The sequence below is a fragment of the Phoca vitulina genome, unplaced genomic scaffold, assembly GCF_004348235.1.
Source record: "Phoca vitulina isolate PV1807 unplaced genomic scaffold, GSC_HSeal_1.0 scaffold43, whole genome shotgun sequence".
In the NCBI taxonomy this organism is placed as follows: domain Eukaryota; kingdom Metazoa; phylum Chordata; class Mammalia; order Carnivora; family Phocidae; genus Phoca; species Phoca vitulina.
The window spans coordinates 9,306,269-9,330,030 of NW_022589746.1; positions in this window are offsets into that span (position 1 = coordinate 9,306,269).

The window sequence follows — 23,762 nt, forward strand, 5'->3', positions numbered from 1 at the left end:
GGTACCACTGTAAATCTCTATTGTTTCTTTTACTGACTATTTTTGAATTATGTTTTTAGTGATTTACTTGGGAATTATAATTAAAACCTTGAAAAAATCCACTTCATTTTAACACCAAGTTAATTTCAATAATATAAAAAGATTTGCTCCAACATAGATCTGTTCCATCCCCATCCTTAGAGCTATTATTTTCATATACATTACCTGTTTATGCATCATAAGCCCATTATCCTTAAATCAGGCAGAAGACAAATGTTACAATAAAAACCATATTGGTATTGTATTTTATATTTATCCACATAGTTATCTTTACTGGTGTTCTTTATTTCTCTGTGGAGATTTGAGTTACTGTTGAGTGTTCTCACTTCAGACTGAAAAATTCCCTTTAATAATTTTTGTTGAGCTGTGCAGATTCTTAGTTTTTGTTTATCTGGGAATGTCTTAATTTTCCCTCATTTGGGGGAAATTTTCCCTCATTTGGGGAGTCCTTTTTTACCAGAATTTTAAATATCTCATTCCACTGCCTCCTGACTTCCATGCTTCTGATGATAAGTCATCTGTTAATCATATGAAGGACCATACATGAGTTGTTTTTCCATTGCGGCAGTCAAGACTCTCTCTTTGTTTTTTGTCTTTCAACAGTTTTATTATGATGTGTCAAGCTGTGGACCTTTTTAAGTTTATCCTACTTGGAGCTTGCTGAATTCCTTGGATTTGTCATCATGTTTGTCATAAATCTGGCAAGTTTTCAGCCATTATTTCTTCAAATATTCTTCCTTCCCTTTCTCTCTCTCTCCTTTCCTTCTGGAACTCACATTATGTATACGTTGGCATGCTTGATGATGACCACAGGTCTCTGAGGTTCTGTTAATTTTTCTTCATTCTTTTCTCTTTCTGCTCCTTAATCTGGATAATCTCAAGGTCCTATCTTTACTTTCACCAATATTTTTCTTCTGATTTTTTTCTTCACCTCTAGTATGTTATTGGTCTCCTCTAGTAAATTTTTCATTTCAATTACTTGACTTTTAAAACCCACGGGGCACCTGGCTGGTTCAGTTGGTAGAGCATGTGACTCTTGATCTTGGCATTATGAGTTTGAGCCCCATGTTGGATGTAGAGATTACTTAAAAATGAAATATTTTTTTAAAAAAATTAAAAAATAGGGGCACCTGGGTGGCTCAGTCGTTAAGTGTCTGCCTTCGGCTCAGGTCATGATCTCAGGGTCCTGGGATCGAGCCCCACATCGGGCTCCCTGCTCGGCGGGAAGCCTACTTCTCCCTCTCCCACTCCCCCTGCTTGTGTTCCCTCTCTCGCTGTGCCTCTCTCTGTCAAATAAATAAATAAAATCTTTAAAAAAAAAATTTTTTTTTTTTAAATAAATAAAACCATAAATTTCTCTTTGGTTCTCTCTTTTTTTAATGTAATTCCTTTCTCTTTGTTGACATTTTCCACTTAATGAGATCTCACTCACATATTTTCCTTTCATTCTTAAGATACAGTTTTTTAAAGATATTTTTAATAACTTACTTAAAGTGGGGTGCCTGGGTGGCTCAGTCATTAAGCGTCTGCCTTCGGCTCAGGTCACGATCCCAGGGTCCTGGGATCGAGCCCCGCATCGGACTCCCTGCTCAGTGGGAAGCCTGCTTCTCCCTCTCCCACTCTCCCTGCTTGTGTTCCTGCTCTCGCTGTGTCTCTCTCTGTCAAATAAATAAATAAAATCTTAAAAAAAAAAAAAAACTTACTTAAAGTATTTGTTTAGTAAATCCCACCTCTGTGCCCCTCAGGAACAGTTTCTATTAGCTGCTTTTTTTTTGCCTATGTATGGCCACAGTTTTCTTTATCTTTGCATTTGACATAATTATTTTTTGTGAAATTGGATTTTTAAAATAATATGTGACAACTCTTGAAATCAGATTCTTCCCATCCTCCCACTGTTGTTCCTACAGTTTGTTATTGTTGTTTCTGTTGTTACTATTGGCTTGTTTAGTGACTTTGCTAAGTCTCTTACTGCCTCTGTGTTGGGTTCACTCACTGGCATTCATGTAATATATTTTATTTTTCTTAAGTTCTCTGAAATTGCATTATTTTATCTACAGCAGGGCTTGTTTTCTTCTATGGGAATATCCCAAGCCTGAGTTTTGAAAGATCCTTCAGACAAGGTTTGCATTTCTTTCTACCAGGTGCATCAAAGTTGTCACAGATATTAAATAATACACACTCACTTTTGATTTTAGAGAATCCTGACACATGGTTAGCCTACATTTATCCTAAATCTACATAAAACACATGATTCCATTGTTCACAGGGTCCTCTTATTTTTTTTACACTCAATACCAAAGCAGCTTGCTAATTCCCTGGACTAATTAATGGCTTTGTTCTATTGAGGGTACAGTACCCAGGGGGTACAGCACTCAGAGTTAAAAGAGGGGTCACAGGTAAATTCTAAACTAACAAGTACATAAGGTTTTGTCTTTTTTCCTGGCTCCTCATCAGATTACCTCTACCTGTTCCTCAGGCCTCTATAACCACAGCAGTTCATTTATTATTGTTCTAGCTTTCACTTTTTCTCCCCATCTCTGTCACCTGGGAACTTTCTACCCTTATTTTTTTGTGGTTATAATTTACCCAGTGCTTCTAGGTATTTTAAGTAGAAGTTTTAGCTGAGTCCACCAATTGGCATCCACCATACATTTTCTCAACATAATTTTTAAGTTAATCATTGCTGCTATGTGATGAATGGATGAGAGCAGGGTAAAGATGAAATTTGTATCTCTAGAAATATTATCCCTCAATATGAGTGAATGGTTAAATAATTTCTCAGTTACAACTTTTTATGCAATGTTACATTCAAGACAATAAACTTATTATTTTTCTGAGTCCTCTGGCACTTAATACAAAAAAAAAGTAAAGGTATATGTTCCCAGGTTTTAGCCAAATTTCATAACAGCCAATTTAATCATATTTTACCTGCTCTTTTATTTCCTGGATTTGAAATAAGGCACTGCTTTGCTGGCAACATGACAGATGCCTGGATTGACTATAACGATGTATCCATTATTAAATTAACTTCCCTCAGTAATCAACTTCTTAAAACACTTCTAAGAGGATAAAAATTGTAAATGTTGATATGTATTCCAATAAAAAAAAAACAAAAATAAGAGGCACTTTGTAAAAAATTGCTACCCTGACCAATAGCAATTTAATTGGTTTGTTAGAGAGGGTGCTGTCCTCATGTTTCTGGGCTACTGGTAGACATCAAAGATATTATTTCTGAAAGCCATTTTATCTTCTCTCCGTGTCTGCTATTTCAAAGAATCATGTGCTTCATTCTCAGGTCGCTGCACTATCTTTTCCTAGCAGGGAATATCCTTCAGAGATAATATGAAGTCCACCTACTTGAGATAGTCATAAAATGTATGTTTTATTTTTGTAGCATGGGGGGAAAGTTCAGATGAATTTCAATACATATAGGTGACAAGCTCTTCATATGTTATCCAGAGCAGGCAGTTACAAATAGTGAAGTTGCACGGGCATTTAGCATAGTAATCCCAGGTTAAAGGAAAACATCTGGTAAAGGAACTAAACACGTACCATTGAGATTTTTGATACAGCCATGATTTTCTATCATCCTTGTGAGTATGGCTTAGGATTGAGAATAATCATGCATAACAAAGATGTCATATCATATCTCCCACTGATAAGTAAGCAAAACTCACCAGGCAAATTTGAAATTGAGTCTTTGTTATTTTATCTTAGGTATGAGGGCTTGGTTTATATTTAAATTCAGGAAAAAAATTAATTACCCAGGAATTATTATTAGTTCCTCCAAGAATAGTGAAGTCACGTGAGAATGTTCTCCTGTAACTACAGTATTTAATAGTATAATACTAGTAGTAAAAATACATTAATATGCTGTACCTACAGGCTATATCTTGCCCTAATTGATGGAGCCAATAATACTATGTATAGACAGAGAAAAAGAGCATTCCTTAATTATTAGTTCATTGGCTGAACCTCAAGTTGGTTTCACTAGTATTCCTGCTATGGACTGCATGTTTATATCCTCTCAAAATTCATATGTTATATCCTAACTCCCAAAATGATGGTATTTGGAGGTGGAGCCTTTGGGAAGTGATGAAGTCATGAATGCGAAACCTTCATGGTTGGTATTAGTGCCCTTATAAAAGATGCCCCACAGGGGCACCTGGGTTGCACAGTCAGTTAAAGTGTCTGACTCTTGTTTTCAGTTCGGGTCATGATCTCAGGGTCCTGGGATCAAGCCCCCAGTTGGGCTCTTGCTCAGCATGGAGCCTGCTTGGGATTTTCTGTCCCTCTGCTCCTCCCCATCGCTCTCTCTCTCTTTCTCAAATAAATAAATAGGGCACCTTGGTGGCTCTGTTGATTAAGCATCTGCCTTTGGTGCAAGTCACAATCCCAGGATCTTGGGATCAAGCCCCATGTCAGGCTCCTTGGCCGGTGGGGAGTCTGCTTCTCCCTCTCTCTTTCTCTCTCTCTCTCTCTGTCTCTCAAATAAATAAATAAAATCTTAAAAATAAATAAATAAATCTTAAAAATAAAAAAAATGCCCCACAGACCTTTCCTACCCCTTTCCACCATGTGAGGACACATGCAGTGACTTTAAATACCATAATGAAAATATCCAAATATTAAAATGAGTGAAAAGTTCTGAAACTTGACCAATATGTTACTGAGAAAACTAGTACTCAACAACAACAACAACAAAAAGGGTTCAATACGGGACAGGTGGGGAGCAGTGATTAGAACAAATAAAATCGTTTCTTGTTCATACTTCATTGTATGAAGATTCCTCAATAAACGACTAAAAGTTAAACATATTCTCATGCTAGAGTGTGATAGAGGGGCTGTTGAGAATCTTATAGGTCAATTTGTGACCCTAGGAAGGGACAGATTCCACGCGTTGGTTTGAGTTGTTATCAAGAAAACAGGGAGTTTTATTTCATTTTATTACCTTAACTAGGTAATACTGTAAGCAAAATAAGCTTAGGTGTGCTATAAAGGGTCATTTAATTTACTGATATTCTCTCCTACTTCATCAACCAAGGAAACGCTTCATAATCATTTCTTCATTTCCTTTCCAAAATACATGATATGACTATACTACAATGAAGTAAAAAGAAAAAAAAAAGAAAAAGAAATTTTCAGATGATTTATGGAATGAATCTCAGTATTTTATTTTCATTCCTTATTATTTTTTTCTTCTTGGATATAAGTACTGATTTTAATGGATTTTTTTGGCTTATGAATCACAGGAAGGGCATAGCTAAAAGGACTCTCTATTTTATTATAAAATATTCAAAAGCCAGTTAAAAGCCAGAGTTGGTCACTTATTTATTTATTTGCTGAACAAACATTTATTCACAAACTCCTATGTATACTCTACTAGACCGCATGAGATCTTCAATGAATGAGAAGATGTATAATAAATTACTACAAATTTAGTAGCCTAAACAGCAAAAATTTATCATTTCACAGTTCCTGTGGGTCATGAGGGTGGGAGCCAGTTAGCTGGTTTCTCTGCTCAGGATCCCACCAGGCTGAAATCAATGGGGGCTGTATTCTCTGGGGCTCCTGGATTGTTGTCAGAATTCAGTTCCTTGGGATTGTAGGACTGTGTTTTCAAATGACTTGCTGGCTGCTGTTCACCCTTTGCTCTTGGAAGCCACCCTCTGGTCCTAAGTCCTATGGCCCCTCCTCACATGAGAGCTTATTTTTTTGAAGGCACTGCATGTGAATGCTTATGAAGGTTAGTTTATTATCCCTAAAACAACACTAGGAATTGCTACTATCCCCATTTTGTTGATGAGGAAACTGAGACACAGTATAGTTGAGTGACTGGTCTCAGGTCACATGACCATCCAGGTTGTAGAGTTGAGATTTGTATACAGATTGTCTGAGAGTCTGGCTTCAAGGTCTTTGTTTTTAAAAGAGCACTTTAACTAATTTGGGTTTCTTAAATTTTAGGGTAATATTTAATGTTTTATAAGGTTCAATAAAAATGAATGTATTCATTACATTCTGTATTTATTTCCTTCTTTAAAATTCTAGGTCAGGTCTTTGCCCAACTTTCTGTTGTTATTTATTAGAGCTATTAGTAACAAAGGGGATTAGAAAATATGCCCGTATTGTGTTATATCTCTTTTCAGTTCGTTAAAGCTATTTTTCTTTTTTTTTTTTTAAGATTTTATTTATTTATTTGACAGAGAGAGCAACCATGAGCAGGGGGCAGAGGGAGAGGGAGAAGCAGGCTCCCCGCTGACCAGGGAGTCCAAAGTGGGACTCAATCCCAGGACCCTGGGATCATTACCTGAGCTGAAGGCAGATGCTTAACTGACTGAGCCACCCAGGAGTGCTTGTTAAAGCTATTTTTCTGCAATACAGTCATTTTAATCTTATTCATCATTCTATTTGGGCATCCAGGTATGGTTTATATTTATAGTTTCATGTTTAGAATAATTTCTAATTTGGTTATAAGTAGACATTAAAACACGTATTTGTGTACTTTAATTTCTATTAATGTCATGATAATTATTTTAAAATATGCTATAAAATGATACTATGGCCAAATATTGGTACCATTAAAACCAAAAAGAGAATTTTATATAAAATGAGTACTATTTCAATACTAAACTCAATATAAATCTAATTTAATTCAGTTTAACCATGTAAGGTACATTACTGAGGAAAAAAAGTTTGGAAGAAAATACACAAACACCATCACAGATTCTTAGAGTGATAAAATTATGGGCTTTTTATTCTCTCTTCCCCCCCCCACAAACTATCTAATATTTTGAAATTCTTTTGACTTTTCAGTGAATTTTTCATATAGTATGTACAGAAAAAAAAAGAGATTCAGTTTTTCCTCAGATCATAGTAAATGTCAAGAAATATATGTACTCTCTCCCTTATATAGGCGTCTGAGATACCTAGCTCTTTCTTAAAGTGTCTGCAAATATGAGGAATAGTGTTGTCAGATTTTTGTTACTTTTCTGAAATAAGTAGTCTGGTTACAGCTATTTTTTAAAGTAAAAATGTTATTTCCTGAGAAAGGAAGCAAAATGAATTGAGAAATGGTAGATCAGGGGATATAACAGCTCACAGCAGAGTAAAGGATGCAGCAGATCCCACTTCCAGGGTGAGGCCCACGCGGATGGTGTGTGGTGACAGCATCTCAGCCTTGACGTATGCTGGTCTATGTGACAAGCACAAGCAAAGCAGGCTATGTAAGGCAATGATGGTAAAACCGTGTGACTTCACAGCATCACCAAGTGCCACACTCTGTTTAAGAAGGCCACAGCTGGGCGCCTGGGCTGCTCAGTCGGTTGAGCATCTGTCTTCGGCTCAGGTCATGATCCCAGGGTCCTGGGATCGAGCCGCACATTAGGCTTCCTGCTCAGTGGGGAGCCTGCTTCTCCCTCTCTTCCCCACTCGTGTTCTCTGTCACTATCTCTGTCGCTATCTCTCAAATAAATAAATAAAATCTTAAAAATAAAAAAGAAGACCATAGTTTAACACATGGTAGGTACACATGTGGTGAGCAGATCATAACGTACAGAGTAGTTGAATCACTATGTTGTACAACCTGAAACTAATGTAACATTGTGTGTCAACTATAATTTAAAAAAAAAAAGACCATTTTTATTGTAAAGTAGGAAGAGGCATTCCCATTCTCAAAAGCAGTGACTCTACTGAAAGTGAGAGTTCTTGTTCTTAAAAAGCTTTAGGTAAATATTAGGTAAAGCCATTTTAAATATTTTATATTTATAAGCATATATGTACACGGATATAATTTTATGAAGTACATACATGAATACATGTCTTTTTCTTTAGCTCCCTTTATTATGCTATTTTTTAAAACATTTTATTTATTCATTTGAGATGGAGAGAGACTGAGAGAGCACAAGCAGGGGGAAAGGGAGAAGCAGACTCCCTGATGAGCAGGGAGCCCGACATGGGGCTCAATCTCAGGACCTGGAGATCATGACCTGAGCCGAAGGCAGACACCCAACCATCTGAGCCACCCAGGTGCCCCTATTACTCCATTTTTGTATGTACAAGTGACTGTCTCCCCATCTGTGAAACTCTGTGTGTGTGTGTGTGTGTTTGTGTGTGTGTGTGTGTGTGTGTGTGTGTGTATTCTGAACCTCTGGGTATTTTTTCTTATGCAGCCTTATTAATTTCTCCATGGATCATTGGCTTTTAATATTAAACAGATTACCTATATTTGAACTAAGGTGAGAATAATGATCAGAAAATTTAGTGAAATAATGTAAAGCAAGTGTTAACGATCAGAAAATTTAGCAAAATAATGTAAAGCAAGTGTTAGTGAAATCACCACTGTTTTCTTTTTCTTTTCCTTTTTGCTTTTTTTTTTTTTTTTTTAAGAGAGAAAGCATGAGCGGGTGGAGAGACAATCTTAAGCAGGCTCCATGCTCAGTGCAAAGCCCGATGTGGGGCTCGATCTCACGACCCTGAGAGCATGACCTGAGCCGAAATCAAGAGGGGGACGTTCAACTGACTGAAGCATCCACGCGCCCCTTATTTTTCCACTTATGTTTTTCACATCTAACCAGATAGTTAAGAGTAAAACTTCTTTCACAATCAACTTAAATTTCCTCTATCACTGGAAAGAACAAAAGGACTTTGGATTTGACTGTTTTACAAGAAAAATACTTGGAATATAGGTACCGAATCTCCTGGCTTTAAACTAATACCACGTCAACATGATAACAAATGTTCTAAGAGAGCAAAGTAGCAATTACCTATTTGGCCAAGACAGTGAAAAATGTTGCAGATTTCAAAGTCCCCACATATGTCTTTCTTCATTAAAATTTGGCTACTTTGTGTGTTAAGTCCCCTGGTATTGTGTGCCTGACTCATGTAAGTCACCCTGACATCTGCTCAGAATCAGTCACCATGCCCACCATGTCTAACAGGATTCACTCAGGTAGAAAGCAAGCAACCCTCTTAGACAGAATACAGGAAGATCCTACTTTCTTCTCCTGTCCAACCTACAGAGCAGAACTGCTATCCAGTAGCAGATATACTATTTCCAAAGTGGAAATGTGTGAGCCTACAAGTTAGAGGAGTCAAACTGCAGTTTCTCATGGGTAAATCAGATCTTAAAACCATACTCCATGACAAATATTTTTCACGTTTTTTTTTCTCTCATCCACATTCACTGAAAATAATGAGATATGAAAAAAACATCAGATAATAAGCAGAAACCAATTAACAGGCAGTTTCCACAGCATCTTGGCCACCCTAATTAAAACAATCTTGCAGACTGGCTAAATAAATCACAAATTATTCACCAGTCTGAAAACGTGACTGTGATAAAGGTATCCATTCAAATGGGCACTATTAGATGCCTTGTCTTAAGTTTCCTTGCTTACAACAATTATCTTATTTTATATTATTATCTCACTTGGTAGTCAGTCAACATTAGTGACTTTTAATTTGAGTGACGACCATTACCCTCCTACTCCTCCATTCTCATCCTTTTATTTCTTTTTTAAAAAGATTTTATTTATATATTTGAGAGAGAGAGAGAAAGCACAGCAAGGGGAGGGGCAGAGGGAGAGGGAGAAGTAGTCTACCGGCCGAGCCCTGAGCCCGATGCGGGGCTCGATCCCAGAACCCTGAGATCATGACCTGACCTGAAGTCAGACACTCAACTTACTGAGCCACCCAGACGCCCCTCATCCTTTTATTTCTTATGGATGTTAAGCAGCATCTGTGTTGGCTGCCTATCTATTTTGCCCTATGGACACAGTGTATTATTAATCTTTTCCACAACTCCCCAGTTCAAGCTCCCTTGGCTATTCTTGCAGAATATTATGGTGATTGAGGCCTCCTAACTTCCATTGTTTAAATGCCTCCACCTGGCCTCTATTACTCTGGGGCTCTGTCATCCCCATGGTCATTAATGAGCCTAGATCTCCTACACTCTGCCCTGGCTACAGAGGAGAGCCATCACCCAACTCTTCTTAGTGATGTTGGTGGCTCTAGATCACGAGGGTATGGCTGAAAGCCTCAGGGAATGATGTACAAGCCCTCATTGGAACATAATCTCTGGTGAGTCTTCTGTCCTAAAATAATAGATCCATTCCAGCATGCCTACTCCCCTCCTCCTCTTATCTTCCTCCTCTACCATCTGCCAGGACAACTCAGGCACTCTTTCACTGAGAGTTAATTGGTGAGCCTGCCCCTTCCCTAAGAAAATTCCTCCAAGCCAATGACTTTTTGCTTATCCAGCATCACATTCCAGTCCAATCCAATCAGGAGTGCTGCTCTGGATCATGCTGGTACATTCTAGTTAATTCTTGGACTCTTTAAAAAAAAAAATCTTGGAGTCTTTAGATCTTTTTTCTTCTTTTTATTATCTCTTCCCTCTTGTAACAAGTCTAGAATATCCCTAGCCACATTATTTTACAACTTATGTTAGGATTATCAGCCTGGCAATGAGGACAGAAGGTAGAAGGACATCTGAGAGGCTGCCACTTGCCTTATTTGGAAGGTGCTTCTGCTACACGTTCTAGCACAACAGAAGTGCTTAGCTCTTAGCAGGGTAGAGTGGGCCATCTCGGCAAATCCAAAGAGTCTGAGAGAGAAGGGATGGACTGCAGAGTCAACATCCTAATGAGCACCCATCTAAATGCCTCAGTCCAATGTTTCAGAGTTCCAGGTTTTCCCACCAAGGCTTTGATCTCCATATCATAGACCTGCCTGCTTGATCTCAGGGTCGTGGAATCGAGCCCTGCATCAGGCTCCCTGCTTAGCAGGCAGCCTGCTTCTCCCTCTCCCTCTGCCACTGCCCTTGCTTGTGCTCCCTCAAATAAATAAATAAAATCTTTAAAAAACAAATCCAAGTTAGCGTCAACGCCACTATGTTATTTCTGTAGGCTATGTTCCCCCACATATTTCTGAAATGTCTGCATGAGTATACCAGCTACAGCATTCTCCTCCACAGGAACATTCTGTCAGATTACAACCAGTGAAATCTTTAGCAACTGAAAGGCTACCCTGCACCAGGGGTATGTGCCTACCTACCAACCAAGATGGCATCCTCTTTGCTTTTTGGGTGGTGGGCAAATCAGTCCTACATCGTCATCTTACTGTATATTTTCCCAGATCTCTTCTGGTAGCACTTGTGTTAGACTGGGTTCTCTGAAAGTACACTCTACGTCAGAAAGAAATGTAATGATTTTATCCAAGGAAACACTTGTGAAAGTAAGTGGAGGCTGGGGGTGCACCTGAGCAAGGCATTTCAAATTACAGCAGCTGAAACCCTTGATAAATTTTGCTCCCTGTAGTTGAGGGGTCTATGAGATACATTCTCAAGTATAATAGACCAATGGGAAGGGAAAGACTGTAGAAATGTGGGACCTATCTGATTTGGGAGCTAGCCCTCAACAGGTATGGTCAACAATCCAAATTAGGACTCTGTGTCCCAAGGACTAGCTCATGTTTGACCTCAGCAGGCATCATCAGTCTTTGAACAAATATCGAAAAGCTGATTGACATGTGAAGCTCTTGGCACTGAGGGTCAGCAAGAAATAAGACATAAACCATCACTGTGGAGCTGACTTTTGGAAACTAGTTATCCATGCCTAGATATAACAATGCTTCTCAAAATGATTCCTTAGACCATGACTGTCAGAATCAGTAAGTCTGCTCACTAAAATTTTTGATCCCTGGCTCCCAACTGAGACACATTATATATCAGAATCTGGACAAAGAGGAAAGTACACATTTAAAACTAAGCACTCCCCCTTCATTCTATAACTATTATGTATAATAAAGCAAAAGAATTGTTAGTTTGTACAACTGTAGTGGGAAGGGAAAGGGTACATTTGGTGATTGAGGGGTATATTTGATGAAGCTGGGATCACCAGATATCCCCCACAGTGGTACCAGGCACTTTGTTCATGTTTGGATGGAATTCAGATTTCCCCAACTTTGAGAACAGGGGCTAGCAAGAATCAGTATGTTCTAAGGTCCTCTCTCAGGTAAGCTGGGGTTTGAAGAAGTTCTCAGAGAAGTTGAGTGAAAGCCAAGGCTGAGATAAATTTGTCCCAGAGTTAGAACAAATTAGAAAACTCAGTGGATATATTGTTCTGTAAATTTCAGCCCTGATCACTGAATACTATTTTTAAGATTAATTTCAAGTCCCATTTATTGCTAAGGTAAAGCTCTTTGTTTATTTCCTAACTTTATTGGGATTGTTTAAAAAAAAAATGGTCTGGAATGAGCCAGAAGGTTCTGGGTCTTCGCCGTTCTAGTTCAACAGATCTGAAGAAGGCAAGTGTTGAGAAATTTGTCAAAGTTAAAGGGGAAGGCTTCACAGAAGCAGCCAGGTTTAGCTAAAGAGAGACAGAGAGAGAAGGAGTTTTCTCCTAGAAACATTGCCCTTCATTAAACATGCCAAGAATGGCAGAAGTTCAACACTGATAAGAGGAAGTATTATTAATACTGGCAAATATGCAGTGTTGGCAAAATGATTTTATCCTTAAGACAATGTCCCATGGCTTTCGAGAGTTTGCAGCTAAGGTGATTTATTAACTTGAAGCAAGAAGGAGGCAACTCAATGAACAATAGATATACATAAGCGAACAGTCATTAAGGAGTACCTACTCTAAGGCAGGTACTTTACATAAGAGAACTTCACACACTTAAACACCCTCACAAGGGAAATATTATTACTCCCTTTTTACAGTAGAGGAAATTGACATTCAGAGAATTGAAGTGGCTTTCCCGAGATACCACAACTGATCACTACTGGATTTCAGATAAAAGTAGATTTGTCTGCTTGGGAAGCCAATACTCCTTCCAGCTCCTATTGAAGATATTCAGTTTAACCAATTCTAAACCTACTTCACCTGCTTAACTCACTCTTTCCCACAGAAACCACATAAAGGGTCTTGCTCACATTTTTGTCTCCCTCTTTCTGCCTCCTGAATGACTCTCATGCTTCCCTGCGTGCCTGCTCCCCCGACCCCACAGCATGGCGTGTCCCCTTCTTTTGCAATTTGTATGTATAACAGACTGTCTTTTCAATGGCAGTCATCTCCAGATCTGTTGGCCTTTCCATACCTAAATAATAATAAAACCTATATTTTATAACATGTGCGTGTGCACATGTGTGTGTAAAATGTAACTTCAGGTAAATATAGCACCAACTGGCAAACTATGAAGGCACACTCTGAGAAACTGACAGAACAGACAAAATGGGCAAAGAGAACTTCACAACCATTGTGTGTTTTTCTACCACACCTGGAACACTCACCGAATTTTACTATGAATCAATTCTCAAAAAACAGTCTCAAGTCTCAATAAAATGCAATCAACATGCAATCAACCTCAAAATGGAATCGCATTATGATTTCATAATATATCGCTAATTAATTTTGTTAAAGAGAGTGGCATAAAGGAAAGTATACATAAGAGTAATTGTCAATGAAAACACTACACACTGATATTTGCGGGATAGTTCTGAAGTAATATTTATAGCTTGAAATATGGCACTAAATGTACTTACCAGAAAACAAGAAATATTGAAAATATAGAACTGAGCACTCAAATCAAGAACCTAGAGAAAAGAAATGTAGCAACTCCTTTAGTAATAAGATAAAAGAAAAAATAACTCTAAGATCAAAACATACAAATCAGAGAACCAAAAATTGGATATAATAACAACATATTGAACATCTGATTTATTGAAAAGATCAATAAGATGGCCAAACCTCTAGCAATATGGAACGAGAAAAAAAAAATTTCAGAAGAGCAAAATACATATAAGTAGAGGAGGATAATTTTAGATTATGGGGAGGTTAGTAGAACGAGGGAATAATACGGATCAGATATATACTCCATAGCCCAAACCAAATTGATGGGTTTCTGAAAAATATACAAAACACCAAAGTTGATGCAAAAAGAAATTAAAACCTTGAAGGGACAAATATCTTTAAAAGTTGAACAATAAGAGTATTGTTATAAACAATATATAAATATAAATAATATATATAAATATAAACAATACCTTCCATTCTCTCCTGGAAGACCCCTGACCAGATGGTTTATACCAAAATTTCAAGGAACAGAGAAAGACAAATCTGCTTAATCCATTTTCTAAGGCTTGTGCAAACTTGATGTCAAAACCACAATAAGAAGACTGCAAGAACTATATGTTCATTTCACTTAGAATTACAGTTTAAAAATTATTAATTAAAATACGTTTAAAAAGTTACCCATCATAATCAAGCGTTTTTAACTAAAATATGTATTGAATTTTATCTGTATTTTATATGTACTGAACAAAACACATGGTATTTTCTTTTGTCAGTTCATGTGGCAAATTACATTTACAAACTGCTGTAACTGCCAGGGTGTATATTTACCAAGAAATGTTTGCAAAGATCCAAAAGGAGACACGTATTTAAATTTCATCACTCTGTTCTTTTTGTGTGTAGAATAGTGATGATTTAGAAGCAACACAGGTGGTCCACAAATGGAAAAATTGGAAAAATAAAATACGGTGGATGCATTCAAGGGAAAAGTATAGAGCAGAATGAAGGATTGGACTTCATGAATGCACAGCATCATGGGGAGAACTCCAGTAATAAAAGTAGAAAGCAGAATGAAATATATAGCATAATTCAAAATATGTTAAAATATATACATGTAGAAATGATACTTCCTTATTAAAGGATGCATGCATATCTGACATAATATGTATATTAAGTACATTACAGTATGTATCACATGCATACTGTTGTATAACAGAGCATAGCACAGCACTCTACAGGTTAGTAGTATAATGTAGCATGGTATAGTAACGAGAGGAAGGATGAAAGTTGGTCCTAGTGAAAACAGGCAAAATAAAATAAACAAGGAAAAAATAAAATGGCAAGCCAACATCTTTACACAAACTAATGAAGTAGTGTACTTTGAATTGAGGAGTATGCAAATTCAAATCTATGCACTTGGGGAACTCCAAAGTTTTAGAATAAAAGTGAAATAGGAAGAATGTCATGTCATGCCAAACTGTATTCTATTTCCCTTCTTCCTTTTTTTAAGATTTTATTTATTTATTTGAGAGAGAGAGAATGTGAAAGAAAGAGAGAGAGAGCATAAGCAGGAGGAGACGCAGAGGGAGAAGCAGACTCCCTGCTGAGCAGAGACATGGACGCGGGGCTCAGTCCCAGGACCTTGGGATTATGACCTGAGCAGAAGGCAGCCGCTTAGATGGCTGAGCCACCAGGCGCCCCTTCCCTTTTTCCTATTCAGGGTGATTTTCCACAGACCTTTAAAGACATATTGTATCTTTAAAAAAAAGATATATTGTATCTTTAAATGTCTCTTTGTTCAATTTCTACATTATGGTCTATGGAAACTCGAAGTCAAATTCTAAATGTGAATTTGAATCAACCACTGTGATGGCAAATTTCATGTGTCAATTTGGCTACATCTTAATGCCCAGTTACTCAAACACTAATCTAGATGTTGTTGTGAAGGTATTTTGTCGATGTGATCAACACTACAACCAGTTGGTTTTAGGTAAAGATTATCCTCAATAATATGGGTGAGCTTCATCCAATCATTTGAAAGGCCTCAAGAGCATAACTGAAGTTTCTGTGAGAAAGAAGAAATCCCACCTCTCAACTGCATCCTCTGTTCCTACTGGAGAGTTTCCAGCCTGTTGTTCTGGCCTTTTGATCTCAGATTTACCTAGCCAGACTCCACGATTACATTCACTAATTCCTTGAAAAAAAAAAAAAAAATCTGTGCACGTGCATGTATGCAATTTTGTTTCTCTGATGGAACCCTAACTGATACAACCTCCAAATGAATGTCAAAGACAAAAATCAAAATTATGAACAAAATGATCAGTACTTTTAAAACCAATAGTGAATTTGTTTTAAAGTAGGACAAGGGTGCCAGGCTGGCTCAGTCAGTGGAGATGCGACCCTTGATCTCAGGGTCATGAGCTCAAGCCCCACTTTGGGTCTGGAGCCTACTTAATAATAATAAAGTAGGACAAATCCCAAGAAAACAAGTAGGATCTCTGGACTGTTTTCCTCTCTATTTTGAATTTCTGACATTACTGCAGAAAGGTGGATTTATGTATGAGTCTATATTAAGAGATTTACCTCATTTTACGAATATTCTCTCAATTCATATCTGCGTGGGTTAGTTTATGGGTACATATATTCACAGATACAAGTGACAGACTAGAAGAGAATTTTGGGTAGATAATTGATAAGCTCAAGCGGGAACAATAACTTGTCATTAACAAAACTTCTCAATTATGTTTATTCAATTATGAACTGCTAACTTTCACATGAAGTATTTAGTAGACATTCAGTAAGAACAGCTGATTCGTTTTGGCATGCTGCACGTTCAGATATGCTGAAAACCTTAGTCTTTCTTTGTCATTTCAAAACATTTCAAAACTTTCAGTCAACTACCTCAACAAAACAATCCCCTCTCTACTGCCCCTTGGGGAGATTAAAGCAGCCTGTCAATGGTTTATTCTCTTGAAATGTCAGTTTTGCCGTTTGAATATTCAAGCCACAGTGGAGGATGTCAGAAAAAAGAAAAGCCTCAGCTAACCTTGTTAAAAAAAAAAAAAAAGGCAGATAATTGATCTTAGAATAATGTCAAGGGCGGATGTGCACATTTCATAGAGTTTCCCTTCATGGTTCTCTTCTGTGTTTTCCCCTCTCCGCCTGTGGCTTCGCCTGCCTGTCTGAATACAGCGGTGGGGCTGTTCTGGGCTGGACTTCTCCACACTGACTCTGTTGCCTGGGCCTGCGGTGTTTGCATCACCTTGATCCTGGCCTTGGAGGACAGGGCGCCTGTTTCCCTCAGCACTTTCATCTCTCCACAAGCTCTGCCTCTGCTCTTTCAAGTGAAAATGCACCAAGTCTAGCCTGCTTTCCTTGGAGGCCACCCACTGCACCTCTTTCTACCTCTGCCACTTGAACCTTCGATTGTCTTTGACAGAGAAGCAAATGTGTTTGCCCTAAATACCCCACACTCTGAAACAAAATATTTTGAAGGCACATTTATTTTTGAATACGCATGTTTATCATCTCTTCCTTTAAACAGGGCTTGAAATTTGGGCAAAGGGAAAGCTAACACTTGACAATAATTACAACGAAAACACAAATAAGACTTCTTCTTCCCCAGATCTTATACTCTCTGAGAAGGAAACAGTAATGGCGCTTATTAGCTCTGTAGTCTTGGACAAATCATTTAACTCTGAGCATCATCAATGAAATGCAAATGATATATATCTTGCAGAGTAATTTAATGATTATGTGCATAAAGTGCCTGGTACATGGTATTCAATAAACAGTAGCTATTGCTATCATTAACTTTCCCTCCAGGAGGGACAAAAGGACACCATCACCCTTGATTATCTCTTGTCTGTGATCTATGACTGGGTCTCAGGATGGTCAGAGAAGCCTCAGATTCTTTCCCTGCCCATGGGGGTGTTGCCTTTAATAGTAGGGCAGCTTTGTTCCCTGCTACCTGTTTGTGTGTCTTGACCCTAGAATATCAGAGCAAACCCATCATTGCTGTCTTCCCCATGAACCTCGTTCAGTTTGGACTTTGATATCATGAAATCGTCCGTGTATGCATGCAAATTAGGTAATCCACTTTCCTCTAAAATATGTTGTTTAGTCCAGCCAAAGATTTTAAGCTGATACAGCCGGAGAGGTCAATTTGTAACTGTTTAGTTTCACAGAGTCAGCACCGTATATTTAGAAGCATTTATTTTGAAGTTTTGCCTTTTAGATTTTTTCATTGAATCGAAAGACACGTATGTAGTAGAGCTTCAACTGATTTTTTTAAAATCCAACTAAAAGTGCTGCCCAAATGGCAAGGAGATCCAGCCAGCAACAGAATTCAGGCATTGGAGGTGAAATAAGGTGGAAACAGATAGCCAGAGCCAGATCCCATATTCAGCTGCCATTCAGACATCTGCTACACAGAGTGTGTCAGTATTAACTGGAGGGACAGAGACAACCAACAAGCAGAGGACTGGACTTCACTCATTCTATAGAGACATCCGCTCTTTAAAAACCCTCTTCCATGACCCCCAGGTTGGAAGGACTTTAGCCTGAAAAAGAAAAGGACTTGTTAAGATGATGACAAGCTCGCACCCTATTCCACACACTTCTAGCTAGCCCTCACAAAAGGAAGAGAAGGGCTTTGAATTGGATATGAAATTGGAATTTTAAATGAGTGAAATAATTTCAATGATAAAAAAATGACAGAAGTTACAATCGGATGTAGATGTCATCAGGTACTTAAAATGCAGCCAGGAAAGGAGATTTGACGTCGTAATTTGAAAGCAATGATTGAAACAAAAATAAAAAGTTTAATGTTCACATTCCCCAAGTAGTTGAGACACCACCATCAGCCAATTGGTTATATAATCATCATTGTTATTCTAATAAACACTATATACTAATATAGTGTTTAATGCTTAAACACAGACCCAAAAACATTAGCAAACTATGATTACATGTATATAAAATAAATAGGCTTCAGATAGAAGGTTTGATTGAAATATATTAATATTCTGAAAAAAGTTATGTTTGGATGCTAAGGTTTATATGTCATTTCTTTTCTTCTCTCCACTGATCACATATTCTGCACAGTGGTTATACTTGTTTATAAATTAAAATACAACTTTATAAATAATAGGGATCATTTAAAATTATTTAATCCCATCTCTCACCTGAGTTTTCATCTAACTGCCATGTAGAACAAATGGGTAATATCACCGTGTAAGATCCCCAACAAAGGATGGCACTCATGTAGCTTATTTGGGGAAGCAATTCCAAGGATTTACTCCACAAAAGTGGAGGACTGAGAAGCATGAAACAGGGAAAGTTTGAAGACAAATTCAAGGCTACATGGCTACTGCTGTGGACAGTGGGGGACCAGTTCCACTGGGGACTCTCTAAGGAGCCATGAAATATGGTCCTCAGGACTGGTTTTCTTAGTCATGGAAGCAGACCTGCATCAACCTCCTTCCTCATTGGTTAAGGGTTTCCTCATTCTTCCTGTTTATCTTAGAATGGCAAGTGGTTCCTTTAAGATGCCATGGGGGCCAAGGGCAAGGGGCACAGAGAATTCTCAGGGCAAAAAGTAAGAAATATGCAACCGACCTAAGGCATAGTATTTCAGGTTGCAGCTACACGTAGTGGCCACACAAACCTTGAGTAAAGAGGTGGGTGAGGGAAGATAAGGTGAGACACAAAAAATGTCTCATGTAGGCTAGAATAGCAGCATCTCTGGTTCTCAGTGGATAAATAGATGAGGAGATGGGCGGTTTCCCTAGGGCAAGAGGAAGGACAGAAAAGCCTTGTAGATGGGGCAATCATTGAGTTTCGCAAAATACTGGCTTCAACCTCAATGAATTACTATAGCACAGAATGAAATGCTTTGGCAAAGTCAATGAATATAAAGGAGAGATTTTTCTATTTCCCTTCTTTGGCATCTTACTTACAGGAATAATTTCATTCTGTGTCTGCTTAATGAGTTTTATGACCCTGAGCAAGTGAATAACTTGGCTGGGCTCCAATTTCTTCATTTATAAAATGAGATGATCACTGAGCTCCGTTCCGGCTCTAACATTATGATTCTATGAATCTATATCCACACAGTATACTAGAACCTAAAATCCTGCTCTGTTTCCAGAAGTATCTACATCTGTATTATTGCATCTTGCTTTCCTACTGGATTCTCTGCTAGAATTTTTCCAGTCCTGAGAGATCTCACTATCTGTATTTTGGTTACTTAGGTTCTGTATGCTGAATATAATGGTATGCGAATGACTCTGGAATTTTCTGAAATTTCTATTCTATAAAGAATGCCGTAATGAAAAAAATAGTCTACATGGATTACATGAAACTCAGGTTGTATGCTTTTGGAAATGGTGGCTTATACCTGCACACTAAATGGTAAATTTCCAGTGTTGCCACTAACATTTAAAAAACCCCGAACTCCTTCCAGTGGCCTCCATGCTATACATAATCTAAAAGAATAACTTTGCTCTCCCATTTCTTTCCACTCTCTGCTCCCTTTGCTACCTCTGACAGCCCTGACTTGCTCTCTACTCCTTGACCACACGTAGCCATGATCATTTGTGCTCTCCCTACCTGGACCGCTCTGCTCATCTGTCTTTTCTTCTCATTTGTCTCTCAGAGCAAACATCACATCCTCAGAGAAACCTGTTCTGACCATCTAGTCTAAATTCGCCCCAGTCACTCTGTATTACTTGGTTCTATTTTCTTCCCGGAAGTATCACCATCATATAGTTTTGTTTATGTAGTTTATATTTAGTTATATATTTATTTATTGTCCCTAATAAAAGGGAAGCTTCATTCTTCATGGAATCCCTAGTTCCTAGGAGAATATCTAGAAAATAATAAATTCAAGATAAATATTTGTTGGCCAAACACATGATTGCTGAGCAGCACACAGTCAACATTCAAACGAAAAGCATGAACAAAAAAAAAAAAAAAAAAGAAAAGCATGAACACTGAACTTGAAGCTAGAATTCCTGTTTCAATTCTGTTTCTGGTATGAGATTATATAATCTGAGAATGATAACTAGCCTGTCTATCTCACAGGTTGTTACTTTATGTTTAGACTTAATGTCTACTTATCTGAAATTTTCTCTCCAAGAATATTCTGGAAGAATGCATTAATTCATTCTTTCATGTTTTATGTTTACAGTTTGAATCCAAGCTTCATCACATTATTAGCTGTGAAAAGGTATGCATGTTACTTAACTTCCTTATGCCTGAGTTTCTTCATATAAAACAATAACAACAGTATCTATTTTAGGTATATATGGAGTCTTTAGGAAGAACCTGACACAAAGTAACCTTTACACAGCAGGTGTTTGCTACTATTTCTTTTTCATTCTGTATCAGCATCTTTCCCTGTTAACAGCTGGTTAATCCTAACCATCCTCCAAGGCAGCACACAAATGCTAGGTCTTCCTCGAAGCCCTTCTTTATAGCCCCATTTCCCTTTTCCTTCCCCAGCACGATTCACAAAACGTTAGTAATTCCTTTCACTCTATTCACTTAGTAAACACTTCAACACTTGGTTTGTTTATTATCTGGTTTTATAACACACACTAAAGAATCATCATGAATTTTTCTCATACCTTCTTGGAGCCACTTCATTTATGGGTAGATTTATTTTTCTCCAAATAAGTGGAATTAATTCTCACTGTCTCAATTCATTTAAAATATTTACTTAAACCATTTGATTAAAACAATCTTCTTTGTCATGATCATTGGTCATCCTGAATAGAGGAGAAAATAGCACATCTATCTTTTCAAGCCAATTGTCCTTTCATTTCAAGTGACTTCAAACAAGGTTCATGTTTATTGTACCATAATTTATTTATTTATAATCCAAAAGACATTTTGAGGGTAAAAGCTATTGAATTTGATGAAAATATCTGTACACCCAATCCCAAATGATATGTTATCTGCTGTTTTTTCAGAAGATTTGTAACTTTAAAAGTACAATAAATTTAATGACTTCCAGGAGAGTTCTAATAAATTTAAAATAGTTCATACCCCAAAATGAAGCACTGAGCCAAAATTATAACAAATTACGGTTTACATCTACTTTTCCAATGATAGAAGTGTTAATTTCTTACTAAGAACTTCATATGCTTCATTTTCTAATAATAGAAATACAGATGAAACTTCAAAGAAATTCTCCTAAATATATTTAGAAGTTGAACAATTTCTTGATTTATTTCTTGTCTGTCATCTTTTCTGTTTCCCGTAATAAATGATCTAAATCTTTTCTTAAAAGATTTTATTTTTAAGTAATCTCTACACCCAACACGGGGTTCAAACGTAACAACCCAGAGATCAAGAGTTGCATGGTCTACTGACTGAGCCGGCCAGGTGCCCCAAAGGATCTAAATCTTTATCACTTGCCCCAAGTCCCCAGGGACATTCATCTGCAGATAAAATAGAACCATCAGATATGAACATTTTGATTTCCCTTTGCCTCCAGACACAAAGATCTCTGTATTCGCTTATATTTACTTCCTTTCCTTGTGTGGAAGATAAGAAAAAGAAGTATCCCAATTTCAAACTCACAGCCTTCTCCAACTTAGCTTGGTGGAGGAAAAAGAATATTAGATATACCTGCTTTAGATATACCTGAGTATGATTCCCAGTTCCATCACTTATTAACCATGACACAAAGGGTTATTAAATTTGTCTGAGTCTCTTTTTTTCTCAATTGTAAAGTGGAGGTAATAAGCACTACCTTCTAGAGTGATGGTTACACACATTATAAATCCTATAATATGTGTCAAGCAATTAGCAATGTACAGGCCTTAATAAATTTTGATTTTCTTCCTCTGCTTTTTCTCTCTTAAATTCAGAATTCTCCAAGACCTCGTGTCTTTGTCTCTTAGTCGCTGCTCAATGAGGACAGTTCCTTTCGTTCGCATTTCTAACATCTTTGGTCTCTCATTTACCTATTTTTATCTTGTCCTTACTCAAATCACACCCTTACCTCCTCTATCCTAAACTTAAACCTTCTTTCCTTACTACCTTTCTTCTTCTCCTAACCACGTGGCTCAAAAATTTTCTCCCATCCTTATTTCCTTAGCTTTCCATGCATCCTTCTAGCAACAATAAGCTGACTCAAACTCCAACCATGTTACTGAAACTTCTGCTTGCAAGATAAACAGTGACCAGTTGCCAATTTCAGCATTTCCACAGACCCCATCCTACTTCTCCAACCTCCTGGTAAGTTGACCTGAGATGATATGAGACTATTTTCTCCTTCTAACGTGTTGAGTTTCAGTCTCCTTCATTGGCTGCCCTACTTTTAGCTCCCTCCCCATACCAGTATGTTCCAGCAACGCTTCTTTGTCTCATGTGCGTTTTATTTATTTATTTTTTTTAGGATTTTATTTATTTGTTTGAGAGAGAGAGAGAGCACAGGTGGGGGTAGGGAGAGGGACAAGCAGACTCTGCACTGAGCATGGAGCCCTACGACCCTGAAATCATGACCTGAGCCAAAATCAAGGGTCATTTGCCCAACCCACTGAGCCACACAGGCTCCCCATGTACTCTATTTTAACAGGGCAGTATTATAAGTTCCCACTTACAGTGGTTTACCTTGTTTCCAATATAAGAGAATAATTTCCTTTCTGCTGCTGTCTCCCCATCAAACTCTCTTGCCAAGCATATCAACTGGCAAATATGCATTTCAACCAAAATATCTTGCATAACACTGGAATGAACATCTAGAATCATCATCTCTCTTACACCCTCAAATCTATTGCTAATGGTTTTCTATATGTTGCTTATTGGAATAAATAGCCCTCGAAGGTCCAAAATAGAGGCAAATGAAACTTTCTAGATTTTTCTCTGTACCTCATTAACACTGTCCAAATGCCCAAACAGTGAATTCTATATCATACATATAATTCCATTGATTCTACTTTTTTTCCACTGCTTAAATTTAGGGCCTCAGGATTTTTCACCAATGCTATTATAGGTATTTCCCTATTGGTCTCTTTAATCACTAATTTCTCCCTTTTATCGATCATGGTCCAAAATGTTACCAAAGTTGTTAACATGCTAAAACCTACCACTTTTAAAAATATTTTATACATTGTAATAATTCTAAGGTCTTCAATGGCCTAA